The 10025-nt window shown below is 38.3% G+C and overlaps 1 non-coding gene across 1 annotated transcript; it reads left to right on the top strand.

Annotated features, from left to right (window-relative positions):
- Positions 1 to 265: 265 nt before the first annotated feature.
- Positions 266 to 373, top strand: LOC130942493 (small nucleolar RNA R71). The gene has a single exon (XR_009071061.1). It is a non-coding gene; the product is annotated as a small nucleolar RNA R71 (small nucleolar RNA).
- Positions 374 to 10025: the final 9652 nt, after the last annotated feature.

Below are 10025 nucleotides of genomic sequence, written 5' to 3'. Positions count from 1 at the left end.
CCTTGTTGAGGTCTCTCTTGTTCTGAGCCAATATGGCATTCAGAGTGTCAATCTCAAGAACTCCTTTCTTCTGACTAGTCCCATTGTTCACAGGATTCCTTTCAGAAGTGTACATGAATTGGTTATTTGCAACCATTTCAATCAATTCTTGAGCTTCTGCAGGCGTCTTCTTCAGATGAAGAGATCCTCCAGCAGAGCTATCCAAGGACATCTTGGATAGTTCAGAGAGACCATCATAGAAAATACCTATGATGCTCCATTCAGAAAGCATGTCAGAAGGACATTTTCTGATTAATTGTTTGTATCTTTCCCAAGCTTCATAGAGGGATTCTCCATCCTTCTGTTTGAAGGTTTGGACTTCCACTCTAAGCTTACTCCATCTTTGAGGTGGAAAGAACTTTGCCAAAAAGGCATTGACTAGCTTTTCCCAAGAGTCCAGGCTTTCTTTAGGTTGAGAGTCCAACCATATTCTAGCTCTGTCTCTTACAGCAAAAGGGAATAGCATCAGTCTGTAGACCTCAGGGTCAACCCCATTAGTCTTGACTGTGTCACAGATTTGCAAGAATTCAGCTAAAAACTGATGAGGATCTTCCATTGGAAGTCCATGGAACTTGCAATTCTGTTGCATTAGAGAAACTAATTGAGGCTTAAGCTCAAAGTTGTTTACTCCAATGGCAGGGATAGAGATGCTTCTCCCATAGAAGTCGGGAGTAGGTGCAGTAAAGTCACCCAGCACCTTCCTTGCATTGTTGGCATTGTTGTTGTTTTCGGCTGCCATGGGTTCTTCTTCTTTGAAGAATTCGGTTAGGTCCTCAATAAAGAGTTGTGCCTTAGCTTCTCTTAGCTTTCGCTTCAAGGTCCTTTCAGGTTCAGGGTCAGCTTCAACAAGAATGCCTTTGTCTTTGTTCCTGCTCATATGAAGGAGAAGAGAACAAGAAAATATGGAATCCTCTATGTCACAGTATAGAGATTCCTTGAAGTGTCAGAGGAAGAAAAATGGAAGACAGAAGTAGAAAATTCGAACTTATCAAAGAAGATGGAATTCGAATTTTGCATTAAGGAATAGAGTTAGTCCAAAAATAGAAGGATGTGAGAAGAAGGGAAGTAATTTTCGAAAATTTAAGTAAAAGATTTTGAAAATATTTTGAAAAACACTTAATTGATTTTCGAAAATAAAAGTGGAAAAGAAATCAAGTGAAAAAGATTTTGAAATTAGAAATCAAAAAGATTTGATTGAAAACTATTTTGAGAAAGATGTGGTTTAAGAAGATATGATTGGTTTTAAAAAGATGTGATTGAAAAGATATGATTTGAAAACAATTTTAAAAAGATATGATTTGAAAACAATTTTAAAAATATGATTTGAAAACAATTTTAAAAAAGATTTGATTTTGAAAACAATTTAAAAAGATTTGATTTTAAAAATTAATGACTTGCCTAACAAGAAAAGATATGATTCAAACATAAAACCTTCCTCAACAGAAAAGGCAAAAAATGTTCAATCAAATCTTTAATTGCTAGTAAGTATCTTTGAAAAAGGAAAGAAATTGATTTTGAAAACATTTGATTGAAAAGATTTGATTTTGAAAAAGATTTGATTTTGAAAAACTTTGAAAACTTGAAAAAAATTGATTTTGAAAACAAAATCTTCCCCCTTTGCCATCCTGGCGTTAAACGCCCAGAATGTGCACATTCTGGCGTTTAACGCCCAAAACTATACCCTTTTGGGCGTTAAACGCCCAACCAGGAACCCTGGCTGGCGTTTAAACGCCAGTCTGTCTTCTTCACTGGGCATTTTTGAATGCCCAGCTTTTTCTGTGTGATTCCTCTGCAGTATGTTCTGAATCTTCAATTCTCTGTATTATTGACTTGAAAAGACACAAATTAAAAATATTTTTGGATTTTTAATAATAAGGAATAATCAAATAACAATGCATGCAAGACACCAAACTTAGCAGTTTGTATACTACTGACACTAACAGAATGAGAATGCATATGAGAAACAACAAAATGCTCAAGTCAATAGAATTCAAAGATCAAAACAAGGAAATCATCAAGAACAACTTGAAGATCAATGAAGACACATGCATGAATTCGAAAAATGCAAGAAGAACAGAAACATGCAATTGACACCAAACTTAAAATGAGACACTAGACTTAAACAAGAAATATTTTTGGTTTTTATGATTTTGTAATTTTTTTGTGTTTTTTCGAAAATTATGTAGAAAAAGAAAATAAAGGTATCAAAATTCTTAATGAGAATTCCAGAAATCATGCAATGTTAGTCTAAAGCTTTAGTCTAAAGGAATTAGACATGGCCGGCTAAGCTTCAGCAGGACATTGCATTCAAGAGCTAAATTGATGAGAATCAATCAGCTTTGGTGATGATAAGAACATCACCTTGAAACACTAGAATTCATCCTTAAAGAACCCTGAAAAAAAAAATACCTAATCTAAGCAACAAGATGAACCGTCAGTTGTCCATACACAAGAACAATCCCCGGCAACGGCGCCAAAAACTTGGTGCACGAAATTGCAATAACACTTTTGCAATCCCGCACAACTAACCAGCAAGTGCACTGGGTCGTCCAAGTAATAAACCTTACGTGAGTAAGGGTCGATCCCACGGAGATTGGTGGTATGAAGCAAGCTATGGTCATCTTGTAGATCTCAGTCAGGCAGACTCAAATGGGTATGGTGATGAACGAAAATAACATAAAAGATAAAGATAGGGATACTTATGTATATCATTGGTGTAAGAGCTTCAGACAAGCGTATGAAGATGCCTTCCCTTCCGTCTCTCTGCTTTCCTACTGTCTTCATCCAATCCTTCTTACTCCTTTCCATGGCAAGCTCGTGTAAGGTTTCACTGTTGTCAGCAGCTACCTCCCATCCGCGCAGTGAAAGCTAATGCACACACTCTGTCACAGTGCTGCCAATCACCGGTTTGGTTCCCTCCCCTACCGGAATAGAATAACTCTTTTGCGTCTGTCACTAACGCCCAGTAGGTTACAGGTTTGAAGCACGTCACAGTCATTCAATCATTGAATCCTACTCAGAATACCACAGACAAGGTTAGACCTTCCGGATTCTCTTGAATGCTGCCATCAGTTCTTGCCTATACCACGAAGATTCCGATTAAAGAATCCAAGAGATATTCACTAAGCCTCAGATGCTTGTAGAACAAGAATGGTTGTCAGTCACCTTGTTCATGGGTGAGAATGGTGATGGGCGTCAATCATCACCTTCATCAAGTTGAAGAACAAGTGATATCTTGGATAAAGAACAAGCGGAATTGAATAGAAGAACAATAGTAATTGCATTAATACTCGAGGTACAGCAGAGCTCCACACCTTAATCTATGGTGTGTAGAAACTCCACCGTTGAAAATACATAAGAACAAAAGTGATCATTGGTTTTGGCCCCAAAGAGGGAACCAGAAGAACCAAGATCTGATCTAAGAACTAGATGTCCAAAGATGATAATACAATAGTAAAAGGTCCTACTTATAGAAAACTAGTAGCCTAAGGTGTACAAAGATGAGTAAATGACATAAAAATCCACTTCCGGGCCCACTTGGTGTGTGCTTGGGCTGAGCAATGAAGCATTTTTCGTGTAGAGACTCTTCTTGGCGTTTAACTCCCGTTTTGGTGCCAGTTTGGGCGTTTAACTCCCAATCAGGTGCCAGTTCCGGCGTTTAACGCTGGAATTTCTTGAGGTGACTTTGAACGCCGGTTTGGGCCATCAAATCTTGGGCAAAGTATGGACTATTATATATTGCTGGAAAGCCCAGGATGTCTACTTTCCAACGCCGTTGAGAACGCGCCAATTGGGCTTCTGTAGCTCCAGAAAATCCACTTCGAGTGCAGGGAGGTCAGAATCCAACAGCATCTGCAGTCCTTTTCAGTCTCTGAATCAGATTTTTGCTCAGGTCCCTCAATTTCAGCCAGAAAATACCTGAAATCACAGAAAAACACACAAACTCATAGTAAAGTCCAGAAAAGTGAATTTTAATTAAAAACTAATAAAAATATAATAAAAACTAAACTAAAACTACTAAAAACATACTAAAAACAATGCCAAAAAGCGTACAAATTATCCGCTCATCAAACACCACAGACAAGGTTGGACTTTCCGGATCCTCATAAATGCCGCCATCTATCTAGCTTATACCACGAAGATTCTGTTGGGGAATCTAAGAGATACACATTCAAGCTCTGTTGCATGTAGAACGGAAGTGGTTGTCAATCACGCGCGTTCATGAGTGAGAATGATGATGAGGGTTATCCAACTCATCACATTCATCATGTTCTTGGGTACGAATGAATATCTTGGAATAAGAATAAATGAAGTTTATAGGATTATAAATAGTAATTGCATTGAAACTTGAGGTACAGCAGAGCTCCACACCCTTTAATCTATGGTGTGTAGAAACTCCACTGTTTGAAAATACATAAGTGAAAGGTTCAGGCATGGCCGAGAGGCCAGCCCCCAAAACGTGATCACTAGATCAAAATACAATCCAGGATGATAATATGATAGTAGAAAGTTCTATTTATAATAAACTAGCTCCTAGGGTTTACATGAGTAAGTAATTGATGCATAAATCCACTTCCGGGGCCCACTTGGTGTATGTTTGGGCTGAGCTTGTTCAATCCACGAGCTGAGGCTTCTCTTGGAGTTGAACTCCGAGTTATGACGTGTTTTGGGCGTTCAACTCCGGATCATGACGTTTTTCTGGCGTTTAACTCCAGACAGCAGCATGTACTTGGCGTTCAACGCCAAGTTACGTCGTCAATTTCCGAATAAAGTATGGACTATTATATATTGCTGGAAAGCCCTGGATGTCTACTTTCCAACGCCATTGAGAGTGCGCCATTTGGAGTTCTGTAGCTCCAGAAAATCCATTTCGAGTGCAGGGAGGTCAGATTCCAACAGCATCAGCAGTCCTTTTGTCAGCCTTTTTCAGAGTTTTGCTCAAGTCCCTCAATTTCAGCCAGAATTTACCTGAAATCACAGAAAAACACACAAACTCATAGTAAAGTCCAGAAATGTGAATTTAACATAAAAACTAATGAAAACATCCCTAAAAGTAGCTTAAACTTATTAAAAACTTCCTAAAAACAATGCCAAAAAGCGTATAAATTATCCGCTCATCAGAAGCCAATAAGATTATTTGGATTTAATTGTAAGAAGTCAAAGTGTTTAAAATTATTAGAAAAATAAAAGAGAATCAAATCGTTACTTGGTGTGCAGTAATGAGAAATATGTTGGAGTTATGGAGATGCTTTGTCCTTTGAATTTCTACTTTTCCTTGAAAACCTTTTCCACACGCAAAATCCCTTCTATGGCAAGCTCTATGTAGGGTGTCACCGTTGTCAATGGCTACTTCCCATCCTCTCAGTGAAAATGTTCCTATGCTCTGTCACAGCACGGCTAATCATCTGTCGGTTCTCAATCAGGTTGGAGTAGAATCCATTGATTCTTTTGCGTCTGTCACTAACGCCCAGCCTTCAGGAGTTTGAAGCTCGTCACAGTCATTCAATCCCAGAATCCTACTCGGAATACCACAGACAAGGTTTAGACTTTCCGGATTCTCATGAATGCCGCCATCAATCCGGCTTATACCACAAAGATTCTAATTAAGGAATCTAAGAGATACTCATTCAATCTAATGTAGAACGGAGGTGATTGTCAGGCACACGTTCATGGGTTGAGGAAGGTGATGAGTGTCACGGATCATCACCTTCTCCATAATTAAGCGTGAATGAACATCTTAGATAAGAACAAGCGTGTTTGAATGGAAAACAAAGGAATTGTATTAATTCATCGAGACGCTGCAGAGCTCCTCACCCCCAACAATGGAGTTTAGAGACTCATGCCGTCAAAAAGTATGTAATTCAGATCTGAAAATGTCATGAGGTACAAAATAATTCTCTAAAAGTTGTTTAAATAGTAAACTAGTAACCTAGGTTTACAGAATATGAGTAAGCTAAGATAATTGGTGCAGAAATCCACTTCTGGGGCCCACTTGGTGTGTGCTGGAGCTGAGACTAAAGCTATCCACGAGTAGAGGCTTTTCTTGGAGTTGAACTCAAGTTATGACGTGTTTTGGGCGTTCAACTCCGGATCATGACGTTTTTCTGGCGTTTAACTCCAGACAGCAGCATGTACTTGGCGTTCAACGCCAAGTTACGTCATCTATCTTCGCGCAAAGTATGGACTATTATATATTGCTGAAAAGCCCTGGATGTCTACGTTTCAACGCCGTTGAGAGCGCGCCAATTGGACTCCTGTAGCTCCAGAAAATCCATTTCGAGTACAGGGAGGTCAGGATCCAACAGCATCAGCAGTCCTTTTTCAGCCTAAGTCAGATTTTTGCTCAGCTTCCTCAATTTCAGCCAGAAATTTCCTGAAATCACAGGAAAATACACACACTCATAGTAAAGTCCAGAAATATGATTTTTGCTTAAAAACTAATAAAATTCTATTAAAAACTAATTAAAACATACTAAAATCTATATGAATTTACCCCCAAAAAGCGTATAAAATATCCGCTCATCACAACACCAAACTTAAACTGTTGCTTGTCCTCAAGCCACTAGATAAATAAAGTAAGATGAGAGAAATTGAGAAGTAATAATATTTAAGAGTTTTAAATGGAGCTCAGATTCTTTTTAGATGAGCGGGGCTTGTGGCTTTTTGTTTCTGAACAGTTTTGGCATCTCCCTTTATCCTTTGAATTTCAGAATGATTGGCATCCATAGGAACTCAGAATTCAGATAGTATTATTGATTTTCTTAGTGTAGTGTGTTGATTCTTGAACACAGTTATTTATGAGTCTTGGCCGTGGCCCTAAGCACTTTGTTTTCCAGTATTACCACCAGATACATAAATGCCACAGACATATGACTAGGTGAACCTTTTTCAGATTGTGACTTAGCTTTGCTAGAGTCCCCAGTCAGAGGTGTCCAGAGCTCTTGAGCAAACTCTGTTTGCCTTGGATCACGACTTTAACCACTCAGTCTCAAGTTTGTATCTTGGACCTTCATGCCACAAGCACATGGCTAGGGACAGCTTGGTTTAGCCGCTTAGGCCTGGATTTAATTTCCTTGGGCCCTCCTATCCATTGATGCTCAAAGCCTTGGATCCCTTTTTTTTTTTTTACCCTTGCCTTTTGGTTTTAAGGGCTCTTGGCTTTTTCTATTGCTCCTTCTTCTTTTTTTTTTCGTGACTGCTTTTTCTTGCTTCAAGAATCAATTTCATGATTTTTCAGATCATCAATAATATTTTTCGTGTTCCTCATTCTTTCAGGAGCCAATATTCATCAAATTCAAAGTACAAATTATGCACTGTTCAAGCATTCATTCAGTGAACAAAAAGTATTGCCACCACACATAATTAATTATAATTTTTATTATTAAGAACTCGAAAAATATATATTACTTCTTTATTCTAAAAAAAATCTACTACTTTATTCATGCCTGATGATGATGAGAAAAATAAATTATAGCTTAATTGGAAATAAAATCAAAATAGACATACTAATTACTACTACTAAATATCTCCTAAGGTAAATTTCTATAATAATACTATCACTAAGTTAAAGCAGAAAAATTGGAACTCAGCAACCTGTTGTTTTGAGGAGTAGATGTTCCTCTAATCTGTGGGGTGCTTTTCAAGGATTAATTTTTGGCGTTTTAGCTCCCTTAGATCACGCCCTTGCTCTTCCTGTTCCTTAAGCAGTTTGCAAAGCATGCTACTTTGATTGTTTTGTTCTTCCTTTATTTGGTCCATAGCTTCTTGCAATTTGGAAATAGAAGCCTCAAGATGTTCCCAATATTCGAATTGAGGAAGTTCTGGGAGGGCTTCCGGTGCTCTCCTCTTGGCTGAATCATCTTGTTGCTGTTGCCTGACCATTCATATTCCAGTGATTGGCTTCTCAACTGGAATATACTCTGTTATTCCCATCTTCACTCCGGCATCTTTGCAGAGCATAGAGATTAAGCTTGGATAGGCCAATTTGGCGTCCTTGGAATTCCTGTTTGCTATTTTGTATAGCTCACATGAGATCAGTTGATGGACTTCTACTTCTTTTCCCAACATGATGCAGTGAATCATTACTGCTCTTTTAATGGTAACTTCAGAACGGTTGCTGGTGGGCAATATGGAACGCCCAATGAAATCCAGCCAGCCTCTGGCTACTGGTTTTAGATCTTCTCTTTTGAGTTGAATTAGGGTGCCAGTGGTGCTGGTGGTCCACCTGGCTTCAGGGATGCATATATCCTCTAGAATCTTGTCTAGACCTTTATTTACCCTCATCATTCTCCCGTTAAAGGAGTCTGGGTCATCTTTCAGTTGAGGAATCTTAAATATCTCCCTGATCTTGTCAGGATGAGTATGAACAATCTTTCCTCTGACTAAGGTCCGATGGTCATAGAGAGCAGCTCCAATTATTCTTTGCCTGTCTGTCTGCCATAGATTAGCATAGAACTCTTGAACCATGTTTCTTCCCACTTTCGTTTCAAGATTGGCCAGAATTTCCCAATTCCTGATTCGAATTTGCTCTTGAAGATCTTGATATTCATCTTCTTTCAGATCAAATTTGACTTCTGGGATCACTGATCTGTGACTCATTATTTTGTAGTAATGGTCTGAATGTTCTTTAGTTAAGAACTTCCCTTGATTCCAAAGTGGCTTTGGAGCACTCTCTTTCTTGCCTCTTGAGGTGGGTTGTTTTCCTTTAGGAGCCATGATCTTGATGAGTATGTTTTTGTGATCACGGATAACCACACCAAACTTAGAGTTTTGCTTGTCCTCAAGCAAAAGAGAAGAAAGAAGAGGGATAGGAGGAGAGCAGTTGTTGCAAGGTGATGATGAGTGGGGCGCCGAACTCAATATATAGGGAGGGGGTGGGGAATTTCGAAAATAAGAAAAGAATAAGATAGAAGATATGATTTAGAAAGGATAGATATGATAAGAAAAAGATATAGTTTAAAAAGAGAAAGATATGAATAATAATTAAAAAGATAGATTTGAATTTTTAATTTTGAAAAAGATTTTAAAGAGATAATTGAGTTTTGAAAACAAACTTAAAAAAGTTGGATTGGATTGAAAAATAATTTGTCTTTATGGATTAAGATATATTTGAAATTTTTGAAAAAGGGATTTTAGAAATTAGGGTTCTTAGAAAACCAATTTGATTTGAAGGATGACATTTTGAAACATGTTGATGCAAGAAATTATGAATTGAAACATAAAAAAATTTAGAAAATTTGTAAAGAAAAATGAATTTTACCTCCTCCCCACCATCCTGGCGTTAAACGCCCAACTGCTGCATGGTTTGGGCATTTAACGCCCAAATGTTGCTTCTCCTGGGCGTTCAACGCCCAGCTGATGCATCTTTCTGGCGTTGAACGCCAGGAAGTCCTTTGTCACTGGGCGTTTTTCTGAATGCCCAGGATGCTGTCAATCTGGCGTTAAACGCCCAGAAGGTGCTTCTTTCTGGCGGTTAACGCCCAGAAGATGCTCCTTTTTGGCGTTTAACGCCCAGAAAGCTACCCTTACTGGCGTTGAATGCCCAGTGGGTGCTTCTTTTGGGTGTTCAACGCCCAAAATGTTTCTTACTGCTCTTTTTTTTCGCCAGTGAGCTTCCAAATTCCCCTGTAACTCTGTGAATCCAATCAATTGCTTTTTTACCTTGAAGATATTTTGACCTATACCTGTAAAAATCAACAGAAACAAATAAAATTAAATTTTGTGATTGGCTGGGTTGCCTCCCAACAAGCGCTTCTTTAATGTCATTAGCTGGACTATTACTGAGTTTTAATTAAGTCTCAATTTTGAGCACTCTTGCTCAAAATTGCCTTCAAGATAATGTTTAACTCTTTGTCCATTAACAATGAACTTTTTGTTAGAGTCATTATCCTGAAGCTCTATGTATCCATATGGTGATACGTTTGTAATGACATATGGACCTCTCCACCGGGATTTTAATTTCCTGGGGAATAATTTGAGCCTAGAAT

The sequence above is a fragment of the Arachis stenosperma genome, chromosome 7, assembly GCF_014773155.1.
Source record: "Arachis stenosperma cultivar V10309 chromosome 7, arast.V10309.gnm1.PFL2, whole genome shotgun sequence".
Lineage (NCBI taxonomy): Eukaryota > Viridiplantae > Streptophyta > Magnoliopsida > Fabales > Fabaceae > Arachis > Arachis stenosperma.
Note: the sequence above shows the minus strand (reverse complement) of the source record. Positions and strands in the feature narration are given on the sequence as shown.